We start from the raw sequence: 15,001 nt of genomic DNA on the forward strand, positions 1-15,001 counted from the left end.
TTCTATATCTTATTAACAAGGCGACGTGAGATCTTACTCTAATAGAACATCTGGGAACTTTCATATGCACTTTCCTTCTTTGTTTTACACCACTGATCAGAGTAAATTCTGCTTAGAACTTAATACTAACCATGTTTAATTGCACATGATGCAAAGTGTCCCCCTGATTTATTTCCCTAATGCTTCACAAGTGAAATATTTCTCAATTCCTAATGATTAAAAGCTTTCTCTGCCAGCCATGCTGGGGGAGAAGATTGATCTGCATGTTTTTTTGGCTACTTGCATAAACTCATATGGACTGAAGTCAAACAGGTCCATATGCCAACAAGTGACAGCACATCGTAAAAAAACAAACAGGAAATGACATAGGAGCTGATTTACTAAGAAGTAAAAAGTTGTACTCTTTTGGGAGCTAAAAGCAAACAATCAGCTGATGAAAGCATGGGATGACTTTTTTTGGGGGGGTTGGGCAACTGCACAGGTACCATAAGTGTTGAGAAAAGTGTACATATATACATTGCAGAATAGTCAGGGCAGATTCTGCTCTCATTTCCACCCTGAGTTGACCTACCTGATGCCATCACTCTTAACCCCCAGTGCCACCCCTCTTACAATTTTAAGCATCGGAGCAGGTCGAGGGGGGCTGCATTTTTAGTGCAGAGAGTGCAGTTGATCTCTTTGCACTAAAACAGACAAAATTCCCCTTAAACAGTAACACCAAAAAATGAAAGTGTTTTAAAGGAATTACAGTATATTCTTTTGTTGCTCTGCACTGGTAAACCTGGGGTGCTTGCTTGAGAAATTACAATTCCGATTACAATTACCGTTTATATAAAAAAGCTGCTGTGTAGCCATGGGGGCAGCCATTCAACACAGGATACACAGGTAATACGTTCTGGTGGTAAGGGTCCAAATTTCCATAGCAACCATGCATTGATTTAAATAACAGACTGGAATATGAATAGGAGAGGGTCTGAATAGAAAGATGAGTAATAAGCAGTAACATTAACAGAGCTTAACAGAGCATTTGTTTTTGGATGGGGTCAGTGACCCCCATTTGAAAGCTGGAAAGAGTCAGAGGAAGAAGGCAAATAGTTTAAAAACTATAAAAAAAAAATGAAGACCAATTGAAAAGTTTCTTAGAATTGGCCATTCTATAATATACTAAAAGTTAACTTAAAGGAAAACTATACCCCCCAAACAATGTAGGTCTCTATAAAAAGATATTGCATAAAACAGCTCATATGTAAAATCCTGCTTCATGTAAATAAACAATTTTCATAATAATATACTTCTATTCTAGTAGTATGTGCCATTGGGTAATCATAAATACAAAATTGCCATTTTAAAAAATAAGGGCCGCCCCCTGGGATCGTAGGATTCACTGTACTCACAAACATACCAACAAACCATACATGTTAGGTCACATGAGCCAATTAACAGACAGAGTTGTGTCTTTTGCTTCCACACTTCTTCCTGTTACAGTTAGAGTTGTAGTATTTCTGGTCAGGTGATCTCTGAGGCAGCACACAGACCATCACGAAATGGTGGCTCAAGGCAAGAGATGTAAAAGGGCAATATTTACTTAAATATATATTCCAGTTTGGTAAGATTCTTTAATATGCCACTTAATATGATATGAACTAACTGTTGCTTAAGTGTTCATTTTGGGGGTATAGTTTTCCTTTAAAGGTGAACCACTCATTTAAAAGAAATAAATGCAAGGGGTTCGATCTCTGTTATTGTGGGAGAGATATTTCTGTACTGTCTTGTTTAATAGAATATATAGAACTTGGTGAGCACACCTGTCTGCCTGTATACCATGGATGCCACACACGCACTCAACATAAATAGTGCTACCGTATTCATTCCATGCATTTTAAACTGCACTGCTCGGATACAGTAAAATCATGTGATGGCTTATTCCATGTAGGATTTATAGAAATCCATTACGTAATGTAGGAAGTACAAATCCCATCTTTGAGCCAGAAGAGGATTTCCACATGAATTGCCTACGGCAGCTGCAACAGGAATGGGATTTCTTGGCAATTGACAAGAGAGAATAGAATAGGAAGAAACAGAATTCTTTTACATGTTGTTTAACCATCGCTGGTTCTCACACATCCCGATGTGGACATGAACAATTTCTAAAACACTAAATATTGCAAAACAATGTGTTCCAACACCCCAGTCATCAGAAAATGCAACTCCTAATGAAATGCAGCCAGTATACAGGGGATGTTGTGTGCCTGCAACCGAGCACCTCATCATTTGTTGAAGATTCAAATGGGAAGTGAATGTTAAGTAATAAAAATATAAGGTACTGTTGCCCTGCACTGTTAAAATTGGTGTGTTTGCTTCAGAAATTCTACTATAGTTTATACAGTATAAACAAGCGGCTGTGTAGTTGGCGGCAACTATTCAAAGCTGAAAAAGGCACGGTATACACAGCAGATAACAGATAAACTCTATAGCATACAACAGGATTCTACAGAGCGTATCTGTTATCTACTGTGTAACCTGTGCTTGAATGGCTGCCCCCATGGCTACACAGCAGCTTGTTTATATAAACCAGTGATCCCCAACCAGTAGCTCGTGAGCAACATGTTGCTCTCCAACCCCTTGGATGTTGCTCTCTGTGTCCTCAAACCCGGTGCTTATTTTTGAATTCCAGGCTTGGAAGCAAGTTTTTCATGCTTGTGTTGCTCCCCAACGCTTTTTACATTTGAACATGTCTCAACGGTTAAAAAAGGTTGGGGACCCCTGATATAAACTATAGTAAAGTTGAAATAAGCAAATTATAAATAGGACTCTATGGGGAAAGTCATAATTGTACTTTAAAGTTTTCTGAGTAAAGGGTTTTTCAGATAACAGATCCCATACTTGTATGGGATAAACAACACAAGAGACAGCTCCTTTTTCTAACCCACTTAATGCATTGTGCAGAATAGCTACAATGGATGGTGTTGCACGTTATTTTGGCCAATTTAGCAAAGAAAAAGTTGCTAGATTCAGTTAAATTACATGTATGTGATCTGTTTAGGCCTGCTTACAAACCCATTTCACACACTTTGTATTGCAGGTGTCAGACTACAGAGGGATCAGCCGCACATGTATTAAGCTAGATAGTGTGTAGTAAAGGAAACTATTCCCTTACTAGACACACAGTGAATCTGTACACACTTGCACATGCACTACCATACCAATAATGGCTGAATAATCACAGAAGTCTTTCAGGGTCATTGAACATTTTTCAGGCAGAAATATTACAGTAAAATATACATCGAATTACAAGATGGACCATGCAGACTGAAACTAAAATATATCATACTGCCAGCACCAAAAAGCAAGTAAATGAAGTTTATCCTGTTCTTATACTAATTCTCACAATTGCAGTGTATTGTGTCTGTATGACTGGGGAACATGGTTGTATCTTTCCTACTCAACTTGTAAGGGACCCTTCTGTGAATTAAAGTAGCTGTACACTTGTTGTGAAACAGGAAAAATATTTAACACTTGATACAAATTTTACTCACGGACCAGTCAATTCCTTCCGCAGGTGATACAGTGTGCCCCACAGCAAACAGAACCTACGAAGCCAGCAAAGTCTTTTTTTGTACACTACCTACTGGTCAGACAGTCCGTTACACGCTCTGCAGCCCTCCGTCTTGCCCCAGTTAGGACTTTGTATCTGTGCTACCTCCCTAAATATTCATCACATCACATCTCAAACAATTTTCAACAGTCATGACGGTTCACCCTCTTACAAACTGCATCTCATTACATGAATGTCAAATATAAGATACCAAACACAAAGATGTAGGCCAAGCATGGGCACCTCAGTAGTGGTCTATGTAAAGCTGCTGGAGCATTTTCTGTTTAGCGACAACTGCGAATGCGCCGAAATTCACGAAAATTGCCAAAGCACCAGTCTCATTCCAAATGTTTCCAAAGCAGCTAAATATGGCGCACATGAACTCCACTGGACAGAATCTGCACGGAGGGGTAAGTAAAGAGTTAGGGGTATTTGCCCGTGGGGGCAGCTAGGTTGGGGGGAGGGGGTCTATGTAGGGTCGTAGGGTTTTATTTATTAAGGGTTTGTTTGTCATTTAAGGAAAACTTTCATAGGGCAGGCTATGTACAGGACCCCCTTGCATGCTGCGCCCATTGGTGTTTCCTAACTGGTGCTTTTGACTTACAGGTAAGTTAGGGGTGGGAATACCTACATGCCCCTATAGCCTACCCATCATGAATACAGCAAAAATTTAAATAATCATGGATCCCATTTTTGCACTTTACACCCTGCCCTAAAGTTCACAAATGAGGCCTCGTGTCTAAGTTTTTCCCACCAACCCTACTAGTAAATTTTTACCTGTGAGCCACATTCAAATAGGAAGCAAAACAAGCTTGAAAAAAGTTTTTATGAGTGTGAAATAAGAGCTCTAATCGACTATTTTATAGTCCCTATGTGGATTTGCAGCCTACAGGAGGCTTTGTTTGGCAGTACACCTTGTTTTTGTGCAACCAAAACTTGCCTCCAAGCCTTTGTGGCCACTGGGAGCAACATCCAAGGGGTCGGTGAGCAGGACCGCCATCAGAAATCGCAGGGCCCCGTACGACAAAATTTCCTGGGCCCCCTGGGCTGCACCCACTGCAAGCCCCACCTACAGGTCCGCCCTCCCCACCACACAATAAAAAAAACAAAATAAATATTGGTGGCTAGGGTTCCCACATGTTAATAAAAAATAAAAAGATATTGGTGGTCAGGGCCCCCCATTAAAAAATATTGGTGGCTAGGACCCCACATGAGAAAAAAAATTGGTGGCCAGGCCCCCCCCCCACATTATAAGAAAATTGGTGGCCTGGGCCCCTTAAACGTCCATGCCTTCCCGAAGTCAGCAGATCTCAGAAAGATGGGGGGCCCGGCTAATCAAGTAAGTGTGGCGTGGCCGGGACCCCCTTACCCTCGGGCCCCCTACAACTCTCCCCCCCGATAGCTGCCCTGTCGGTAACACGTTGTTCACGGGCCACTGATTGGGGATCACTGATATAGTGATTGGGGACGCAGTTATTTTGGCCCCGCATGGACCAGCAGGCTACCCCTGATGCCTACCTACCTATGGGTACATTAAGATGGTCAGTTTATAGATAAGAGTGATAAATAACTCTGACTTAATGTAGTAGATGGTCCTCCTTTGTGTTATCCATAAATTGTAACATGACTTGCATTTCCTGGATATCAATATTTAGTCGGGAATCCATATCTGATTTCTGTGTATCCTCCATCAAGCCAGAGGGACTTGCCCTAGTTCCACAGGCAATCAACGTGCAATAAGTTATATCCAAAAATATATGTCCCAAGGCTTTTCATTAGTAAAAACAAAATATTTATTTATAGTTGCATTAAAAAACTCGATACATACTGACCCCACATAATGACACCTATGACTAAGTGCCGGAGGGTACGAAACGCGTAAGGTGGGCCATGTGGGGTCAGTATGTATCAATTTTTTTTTAATGCAACTATAAATAAATATTTTTTTTTTACTAATAAAAAGCCTTGGGACATATATCTTTGGATATAACTTATTGCATTCACTGGATTCACAATTAATCTGACCCCACATTTAATATTGTAAGTGTTTACAGACAGGGACTCTAATCTCGCTGCTCACTAATGGTGAAATTACCTAACATTGGTCCACTACTTTAGTAAATCAAAATGACAAAGCCGAGATTTCCCAAAATCGTTACAAGAGGAAACTTCAAGCGATTTTGGGAGACTGGAGCAACACATGGGTTTTACCACCAGCGATTCAGATTATTGCCTATGGGAAAGCTTTTTACTGGAGAGTGCAGGAGATTAGTTGCCCAGAGAAGCAGCTATTTATCGCTAGCGATTAATCTCCTGGTGTGTCACTACCTTTAGGGTAAGGCCACACTGGGCGTTTTGGGGAGATTTAGTCGCTTCGGACGACTTCGGAAAATGAATCGCCGCGTGTGATTTTTCATTTTAGCCAGCGCAGAGTGAGGGAAGGCTTTTGGGGAGATTGGTCACTGCAAAGACGAGGCGATTAGTCGCCAGGCGACTTAATCTCCCCAAAACAATCAGTGTGGCCTTACCCTAAGGAAAGCTCCTGCTAGAAGAGATAAGGCACTGCACTGCCACACTGCATGACTGTCACAAACAGATGAATTCTGCTGCATTGAAATCTCTTTGGAAAGTGCTCCAGATGGGACTGTCAGTAGCAAGATCATCAAATACCAAGAAGCAATTGCCTTTCGCAGCAGACTTGCAACCACGTAGATTTGCCTTGGGGGGTTGGTGACTGGCTGATTGTGACTCCTTTTTCAGAGGATATTGCTATCATAAGCAAATACTTATCACAGGTGAAATTTAGGGCAGGTCAGAGCATGGTGGATTGTGAGGTATTTTGATATAGTGGCAGGGGTTTGGTGTACAATATAACAATAGTCTTCCCCCAAAAGAGCTTGAAACTGATTGGCAATTACAACATTAGAAACATCAGGGGCCAGATAAAATAAAGTTGTAAATTCTTTGTGTGTATACTACACTATACCTTGATAATGTATATGGCCATAGTTTTCCCAGGAAGTAACAGGGTGAGACTGAGAGTGAAACACTAGACCCAGTCTACAAACCTTCAGCTCCTTAGGTAGAACAGTCTTACTCTATACCAGTGATCCCCAACCAGTAGCTCGTGAGCAACATGTTGCTCTCCAACCCCTTGGATGTTGCTCTCTGTGTCCTCAAAGCAGGTGATTATTATTGAATTCCAGGCTTGGAGGCAAGTTTTGGCTGCATAAAAACTAGATGTATTGCCAAACAGAGCCTCAATGTAGGTTGACAATTCGCATAGGGGCTACTCAATGGCCAATCACAGACCTTATTTGGCACCCCAAGAACATTTTTCGTACTAGTGTTGCTCCCCAACTCCTTTTACTTCTGTTGCTCACAGGTTCTAAAGGTTGGGGATCCCTGCTCTATACAGAATAAAAAGGAAAATTATGATGCCACTGAAGCACTGAAATAAATTATTTTTTAAAAGCGAAAATGCTTGTCACCGCCATGGAAGTCTAACACAAGCATTTACATACACGTGCACATGCATATGTTCTGTCAGACAACAGGGCACATATTATGCAAACAAAGGAGGAGGCCAGATCTGTCAGATGCTCTGGATTTTGAAGGATCTGTTTTGACTCATTTCAGATGCAGCCTTGCTAAAAACAGTCTAATTATACAATTAGTTAAAGCCAGACATGACTATTAAAGTGGTGAGTGCAGAACAATACAGAGGGATGTGTATCACATATACAAGAATTCAAGAAGATGAACTGTTCCTTAAGGGGAAAATATTACTTTGCTGGCTTGCACTTACACTTTTACTTTTATGTAATAGAATATACACGCACACACACAGAAATAAATAAGTGCAAGTTGCCACAGTGCACTAGTGCCCAGACTTTACCAATGAAGTTATTGAATTAAGGTTTACTCTACCCCTAACACTAAGACAAAAAAGGTAGTGTTGCATTTTAAGAGAAGACTAATTTTAGAAGTCATTGTTTTATAAAGCCAAACAGAATGCACCTGGGGGGGGGCTCTAATGGTTATGGTAGATCACAATTTATCTTATATGCCCTGCCATAAATGTTGGCTTAAAGGGGAATTCTTCCTAGGCAGCAATGATAACTTCCTAATATAAAGACTGAGCAGCCTAGCTACAGAGTATGTAGAGTTTGTGAACTCAGCCTTAGCCATGGCAGATGATAGGTCTCCATTCCTTATCACAGTATGAAATTATAAATAAAAAAGACACCCTTGCAATGAAGGAAGAAACACAAAATAGGTAGATGTGGATTATAGGTGGAAGGAGAAAGCAGAAAAAGGAAAATTCTAATTACAAGGTCACAAGTGTTTGGCAACAAGAAAAACCACCAAGCTCACATTTGGCACCTAATGGGTGGCCCAACGGACCACTGTTTTGCACAGAATAACCTTACTGATTGTACAATATGTTCTGCCCTCATGGATCATTGCCAGTTTAAATAAATACAAAAAAAGCACATACTGTACGGTTTGTTTTCCCTTTCGAAACAAAGAAAAATCCCTAAGGCCAGAAGACACACAAATGAGACATGCAAGTTACAAAAAATAAAGATGCGCACATAGCACACACCCTTATCCAATGAGTCATTCGCTGACACTTCCACTTGATGATCCAGTCATCATCACAGGGTCAGCCTCTAACTAACAGAATGACTATTGACTTTCTCCATGTAAGGCTGATAGTATCTAAAGAATGCGTACAATTTGCATCAAGTCAAGGATCAGTGTCTGGAAGACATGTTTTAATCTCGGGCGTAGCAGTAAATTGCCTTTTTTAGCTTATTTTTAGCGTGCCTAAACAAGCTCACTTGAAGGAAGAGTTGGGCAAAAAATACCTAGACAAGATTTAACATAAGGTAAACATGCAATAAATATTTATGAAAACTGAAGTTATGCACGTCAAAGTTATGTACTGGCGGCCTGTGGCCTGGATGCAGGCCCTGAAAAAATGTTTATGGCCTTGAGATGGCCCAACAGCTACACAGACTTTTTTGACATAATATATTTATATCCAGGCCCAGGCATTTAATGTATATGATATTACAAGCACTGTGTGTATAAAGTTGGGCCATGCTGCTTTACAGCATATTGTTTCAAAAATGTGAGATTTCCTGTAAGTGCCAAGCCAGAAGGCCAGTTAGGACAAGATTTGGAAGAATGTTCATTTGCTCTGCTGAATATTGCTGAAGTTGTTGATAGTGTTTTCATATATTTGCAAAATTGTTAGAAGCAAAGCGAGCCTGACCAGAACTGTCAAGGGATTAGTACAATTTAACAGAATACAGTGCAACATTTTCTGTGAGAAATCATCTGCAATTACAATGTATGTAAGGATTCTGCCCACTTGTCCCACAAGAATTTATATCTTTCCAATCACCTTGCTCTATGTATGTGGTGTCTAAGCTGAAGTCTCACTGCCCCAGTAATTGCCTTCCCACTCATGCTACTGTCACTACTTCCATTAACTTGTCTAGAATTCACTGCTTCTAAAACATAATTTCCTTTTAATTTTTTATGTCAAAAATTATGTCCAAAAATCCAAAAACAGAGGGGTGAGGGAAAAAGAAGACCTACTCCCTCTTCCACCTCCTAGTGGGTCAGTTCAGGCACAGTCTACCCAAATTTAACCAGACCTTACAGAAAAGTACCTAAAACTTTACACTTACGTGTAAAACCGTCCACAGCATTATAAAACATATTATTAATGGTCATAATGGTCATTAACATTTGCAATGATCCTTGCAAACTTTTTTGTGCTAACGCAACATATTATATTCCCCCACTAGCATCTAATTTCCATAGACAAATTAACATAATTGGCCATTCCTTGTCCAACAAAAATTCTCGCCCCTCTACATTTGGATAAGTAGTTTCTAGCGAATGCAACCTTCTTTTCTTGATTTGTTTAGGTTTATCACTTTGTCCTCAATATGTTGCTTGCTTGTATACCAAAGCCCCATCTAATAAATACTAGTTGACCAGGTTTTTGATCACTTTTGCCCCCACACACACAGACCCACACAGAAAGGCTAAGTCTGTCCACTTCTAGCTTTACTACAGTTCAGCAATGCAGACAATCAACTTTTACATAGCCATTAAACAGTCAGCAGAAAATGTGAATTACATAACACAAAAGCTGCAACCATGATTGTGGAATTGTAAAGGAGCTGCAGAATTTTGCCAAGGCGAACTGAAGGGCTGGGGGATCAATATAAATTAGCCAATATTGTAGCTTTCAGCTCATCAGTCATTGGCATTTGCTAGCCTGCGTGACATTCTGTTACTACTGAGCAAGGCTGTAATTGTAGCTTGCAAAATTAGCAAAATCCACCATTTTTCTCAACACCATTCCACTATTTTCACTAAAATTCCAGCATCATTGTTATTTGTCCATCGCTAGGTGCAGGTATGACATTTACATCATTCAAGCTACATCTGCATCATGAGTCTAACACTGGAAGGGCCAACATGCCCACTTTTGGTCTAGTAGGGCCTTGAAATAATGAGCACAGAAGCAGGGTGCAAAAGGAACCGTAGACTAGGTCATTAGCAGAGGTACAGTACAGGGTTTACCTGTGGCTTATAACACAGTACTGTGTGCCTTATTCTAACACAACTGAAGAATTGATAACAGGTTCTAATTATACAAGGTGCAAGAGCTTTATGGTTTTTTTTGTATGCATGCATGTTTGAGCCTTGTGCTGCACCTGCAAACAGTAAATGAGACCCATCCAGAAATCCTTAGGTATAGAGCAGTGATCCCGAGTAGCTCACATGCAACATGTTGCTCTCCAACCCCTTGGATGTTGCTCTTAGTGTCCTCAAAGCAGGTGCTTATTTTTGAAATCCAAGCTTGGATGCACATTTTATTTGCATAAAAACTAAGTATAGTGCCAAATAGAGCCTCCTGTAGGCTGCTAGTCCACATAAGGGTGACCAAATAACCAATTACAGCCTTATTTGGCACCCAAGGGACTTTTTCATGCTTGTCTTGCTCCCCAACTCTTTTACTTTGGGGACCCCTGGTATAAAGGATCATTTTCCCCATAGCAGCTGAAGATGCTTTTAAAATATTTATTACAAATCATTTTCTTCACCTTTACCTCTGATGTTGGACTACTGTTCCCAGAACTCTCTTACAATCAAGGGTTAAACATGCTAAGAATTGAAATACAGCATCTTTTGGGGTCCCAAGGTTAAAGTGATACTGACGTGTTCTAATAATCGAAAAGGAAGAGGCCACTGTCAGTTGTACTGAAGGACCAAGCAATATGTTTTTAAAAACATCACCCCTAAAAAGACCCCAGCCCAGCAGTACTTCCTAGTCCCAATAAGATAGCATTACTACTGAACACAAACATCTGATTCTGTCACTAACACTGGGCTGGGGGCAGAGTGATCATTTTGTAGGCAGGAGTACTGCTAATGTCTCATCTCCAGCACTGTCCCCAGCCAAGTGTGACAGAACAGCTATCAAAGCACAGTGTCACTGTCCAGCACTGTAATTACTGCTGGGTTGGGGGTAGATTAGGAGAGATTTTTCTAAATGAATTGTGCTGCCATCCAGCATGGCATAAAGTAAACTCAGTCCAATTGCAATTTACACACAGTCAGGGACAACTTGAACTGGTTATTTAAGTAGGAGCTCCTGCAGGTGCAAGGCGTATTCGAAGCCTTGTACTTACCACCTGCTCAAGGCCCTCATTCAGTAGAGGTATTCCACCTTGTCCCAGTGACTGATGCTCCATTAAAGATGCAGTTGGCACAAGGATACACTGAACAGCTGCTTTGCACCAGGTATATTTGCAATTTTGCTCTAAATGCATGCAGTGTTTGGGTCTGACTTTCATAAGAGAATCCTCTGCACCTCCTGCTCCTTGCTAATGAATTGCAAATTACAGTATCTAAATAGTTGGGGAAAAATTCCATCAGCTTTTTAAGGGCTCTTACACACGGGCAGTTTTGCCTACGCTACCCTGCATTGCACTTTCTTCCTTTCAGCCGCAGGGGAGCGCAGGAGTAGGCGCACTCAATTATTGTGAAGGGGGCTGTACTCACACAGCTGCATGTATGCGCCGAATGCAAGTAAAATGCAACATGCTGTGTCCCACCTGCATTTGGAGCTTACATGCGTGTGTACAGCCCCCTTCACAATAATTGAGTGCGTCTACTCCTGCGCTCCCCTGCGGCTGAACGTAAGAAAGCGCAACTCGGGGGAGTGCAGGCAAAACCGTCCGTGTGTAAGAGCCCTAAAGGTAGTTGGGCTGTAGGTTTCAAATCCCTTTGCTAACTTAAATATTTTTTACCACCGAGTCAACAACTACAAGTTAAATGTATTTTCATGGATTCATACACCAGGCAGAATGTACAATAAATTCTGACACCCAGAAAACTCTGCAGAATCAGAAAATACTCAGTTACCTTTCAATGGGTGCTTAGCATAGGGAGGATGTTTTAAATACCCCCATGAATCAGAAGCCCAGGAGACATGAACATATGTTAATATTGTCCAGCCCCACTACTGTCTATGTTTACATTGAAAAAAATAGATTATATTTTGCCTAAATGATCTTGCTAAGTAAAATAATTATTCCAGTGCCTAAGAGCATTCTAATTCAAAAGTCATTCATTTACAGAGAGTATTACCAACACCACCAATGTTTTGCTTCACAATGCCATTGCTCCAAATGGTTTAGAAACAAAAATCCAAACCAGTTGAAATGCTTAACCACTTAACAGATTTATTGCTGGCACATCTCTTCACACAGGATTATGTCTGTCAGCTTTTCTCTAATCACAGAGCTCTTCAACCAAACAGCACAACTCTTCACCCCAACATCCTCCAGCAAGCCTGAACTGTCTGACTCACACTTGTCATGGCCACCAGTACTCCACTGCTGGGTATCACCATCTCTCCGATCTCCAATATATGTGCTGATATCTAATTTGCTATCTTTCCCTTTGTACTACTTTCCCAGGCCAAGAATCATATGAATAGTTCCACACCTCAGGTGCCTAGTCTCTTCTCACTTGCCCTCACCAAAGTGATTTAAAGGAATTTACACTAGCCGTAGGCCTGTTACTCATGGCCCTCCAGGTAACTGACCCCACTACTCTCCTCATCAGAGCCAAGGACTGTTCAGTTAACTACAACTCAAACTGCATGGGAAACCACTTACACTTGCCTATACCCGACTGCTCATGCCCACTAACTAGGGCTTTCTCTATAGGCACTTCTCACAGCAGAAAGGAATAAAATAACCATTTAGTTATACAAGTATGGCAAACATTTTAACATCTTTCCTCATACACTGTTTTCTGATTAAGAGAAATAGGAGTTTAAAAGGGCACTATGAAATCTAAAAGTTTAAATGAAAGTACTTTAATTTTCGTCAGTCATTTGTTAAACCCTGCTTCATCTATATTAACCATTTACTTAAAAATATAAATATTTTTAGTAGCATTCTGAATAGGGCCACTCACAGGACCATACGATTCACGGTGCACACAAACAAATCAAAGGTACACATACATGTATAGTCACATGAGCCAATTAATGGACACAATTCTGTTTTTTATTCCCACACTTCTTCCTGTTACAGTTAGAGCTGTAGCATTTCTGGTCAGGTGATCTCTGAGGGAGCCAAAAGAACATCACTAAATGGGACTCAAGGGAAAAGATGTGAAAGGACAATATTTATGCATGTCTATATTCTAGAAGATAGTTTAATATGATGTAAACTATCTATTGGTTAAGTATTCATTCTGGGGGTATAGTTTTCCTTTAAAGCACTGGACATCAATTCAAATCACCCAGCGACCAGTATTTTATGGTCAGGATAACTCTAGGGAACAAAGGAAAAACATGTGAAGATGGTTTCCTTGGCACCCAGTAATCACACCTACTGATTTTTGCCAACTAATCCTGATATTTATATCACACTGCACCCTTTAAGTTTTTTTCCAGAACATATGACCCATAGACACAATGTATTCTATCCTTTTTCTTTGAATAAATCATTTCAGTGCTTCGGTGTATGAGTCCATCACTCTTCCACACAAGCTGTCTCTCCCTACCCCCACAATGCACTGCTGCATAAATGATTTCTCCTGAGACAGGATGGGGAAGACCTCTTCCTGTAAAATGCCCTCAGCTCTAAAGAGGGAGAGATAAAGCTTTGGAAGATCAGTAAATGCACAGAACATATCCCAATGTTTCCTGAGTCTGAGCAAATTGCTGCCCATGACATCCGTGTCCTGTATCCCTCCCTCCTCCTCTGTGCCTGCAGTCTCCTGTTAAACCCTTTGCTTTAAGGCATCAGGAAATGAGATGGGATTTTCTGTCTGACCTTCTGCTGCCTACCCTCTCTAAGCCTCTGCATATCTCTTCATTCTGACGTAAAAGGATGAAGCTCTGAGATTTTTACAATCGCTGATTGAGTCTTGACTTGATGCTCTGTGCATATTCATGGGCACATGGGAATCAACCAATGTACTGCAAAGCAGCAGGCGGGCTTCTGTCATAATAAAGGGGAACTAAAGCATCACAGGGAAATGGGTTTCTCTCAGGCACTGGACAATGCACTAGAGCCTAATGTATATGTAGTAAGTGAGTCTGATGCATAGTATGCTTTTTCAGATAGCACAGAGTGCAAATATGTACTGTATACGACAGTAAATTACAGAACAATGAGTGGAAGGAGCAGCATCGCATATCTACCTAGACAGGACAGCATGATGTATACTGGATAATTTTTTTAAAGATATGTAAACATCTCCATTCGCATTACCCATCCTCTGTAATTCTTTTGTTTCTGTCTGCCATACTGTGGGTATTCTCCCCAACACACTGTACAAATCTGCAGAATATGTGGGTGAAGCTACAGAAATTGCCTGGGCTTTATAACAAAACCAAGTACAGTAATTACTGTAGAAGCATCTAATTCCTATCAATTTCTGCATTCCTCAATCTGAAACAGTATAGGAAGCAGCATGTGCCACAATGGCAACAATGCAGCGTACACAGCTGGATCCATGTACAAAGGAGAAGCATCTGTTTTAACCATTTGAGAAATGTTTTTTGTACATGGATTATTTATCCATAAACCCTGTGCATGGTGCTTGGGAGCTAACGAAATGATCATATTATTATTCACACATATAACCTGATAGAGCGTTATAGAGAGTGGCTAGGTAATAGAGTGACAAAAGATAAGCATTAATATGCAAGTAATGTGACCCAGACAGCTTGGCCAAGTAATAACTCCCAAAGGTTAGAAGAGCAGTGCATGATAATGTAAATTAGGCCAAATCTGATTAGAAAGGACTATAAGGCACTCTCTATATAACTTGTTTTTTGTCATTAAT

General features: G+C 40.6%; 1 protein-coding gene across 6 annotated transcripts in view; it reads right to left on the bottom strand.

Moving 5' to 3' along the window:
• The window catches only part of acap3.S (ArfGAP with coiled-coil, ankyrin repeat and PH domains 3 S homeolog), a 134,605-nt gene that overhangs the window by 46,941 nt on the left and 72,663 nt on the right, over positions 1-15,001 (bottom strand). The gene's annotated exons all lie outside the window — the stretch shown is intronic.

This window comes from Xenopus laevis, chromosome 7S (genome assembly GCF_017654675.1).
Source record: "Xenopus laevis strain J_2021 chromosome 7S, Xenopus_laevis_v10.1, whole genome shotgun sequence".
Taxonomy (NCBI): Eukaryota; Metazoa; Chordata; class Amphibia; order Anura; family Pipidae; genus Xenopus; species Xenopus laevis.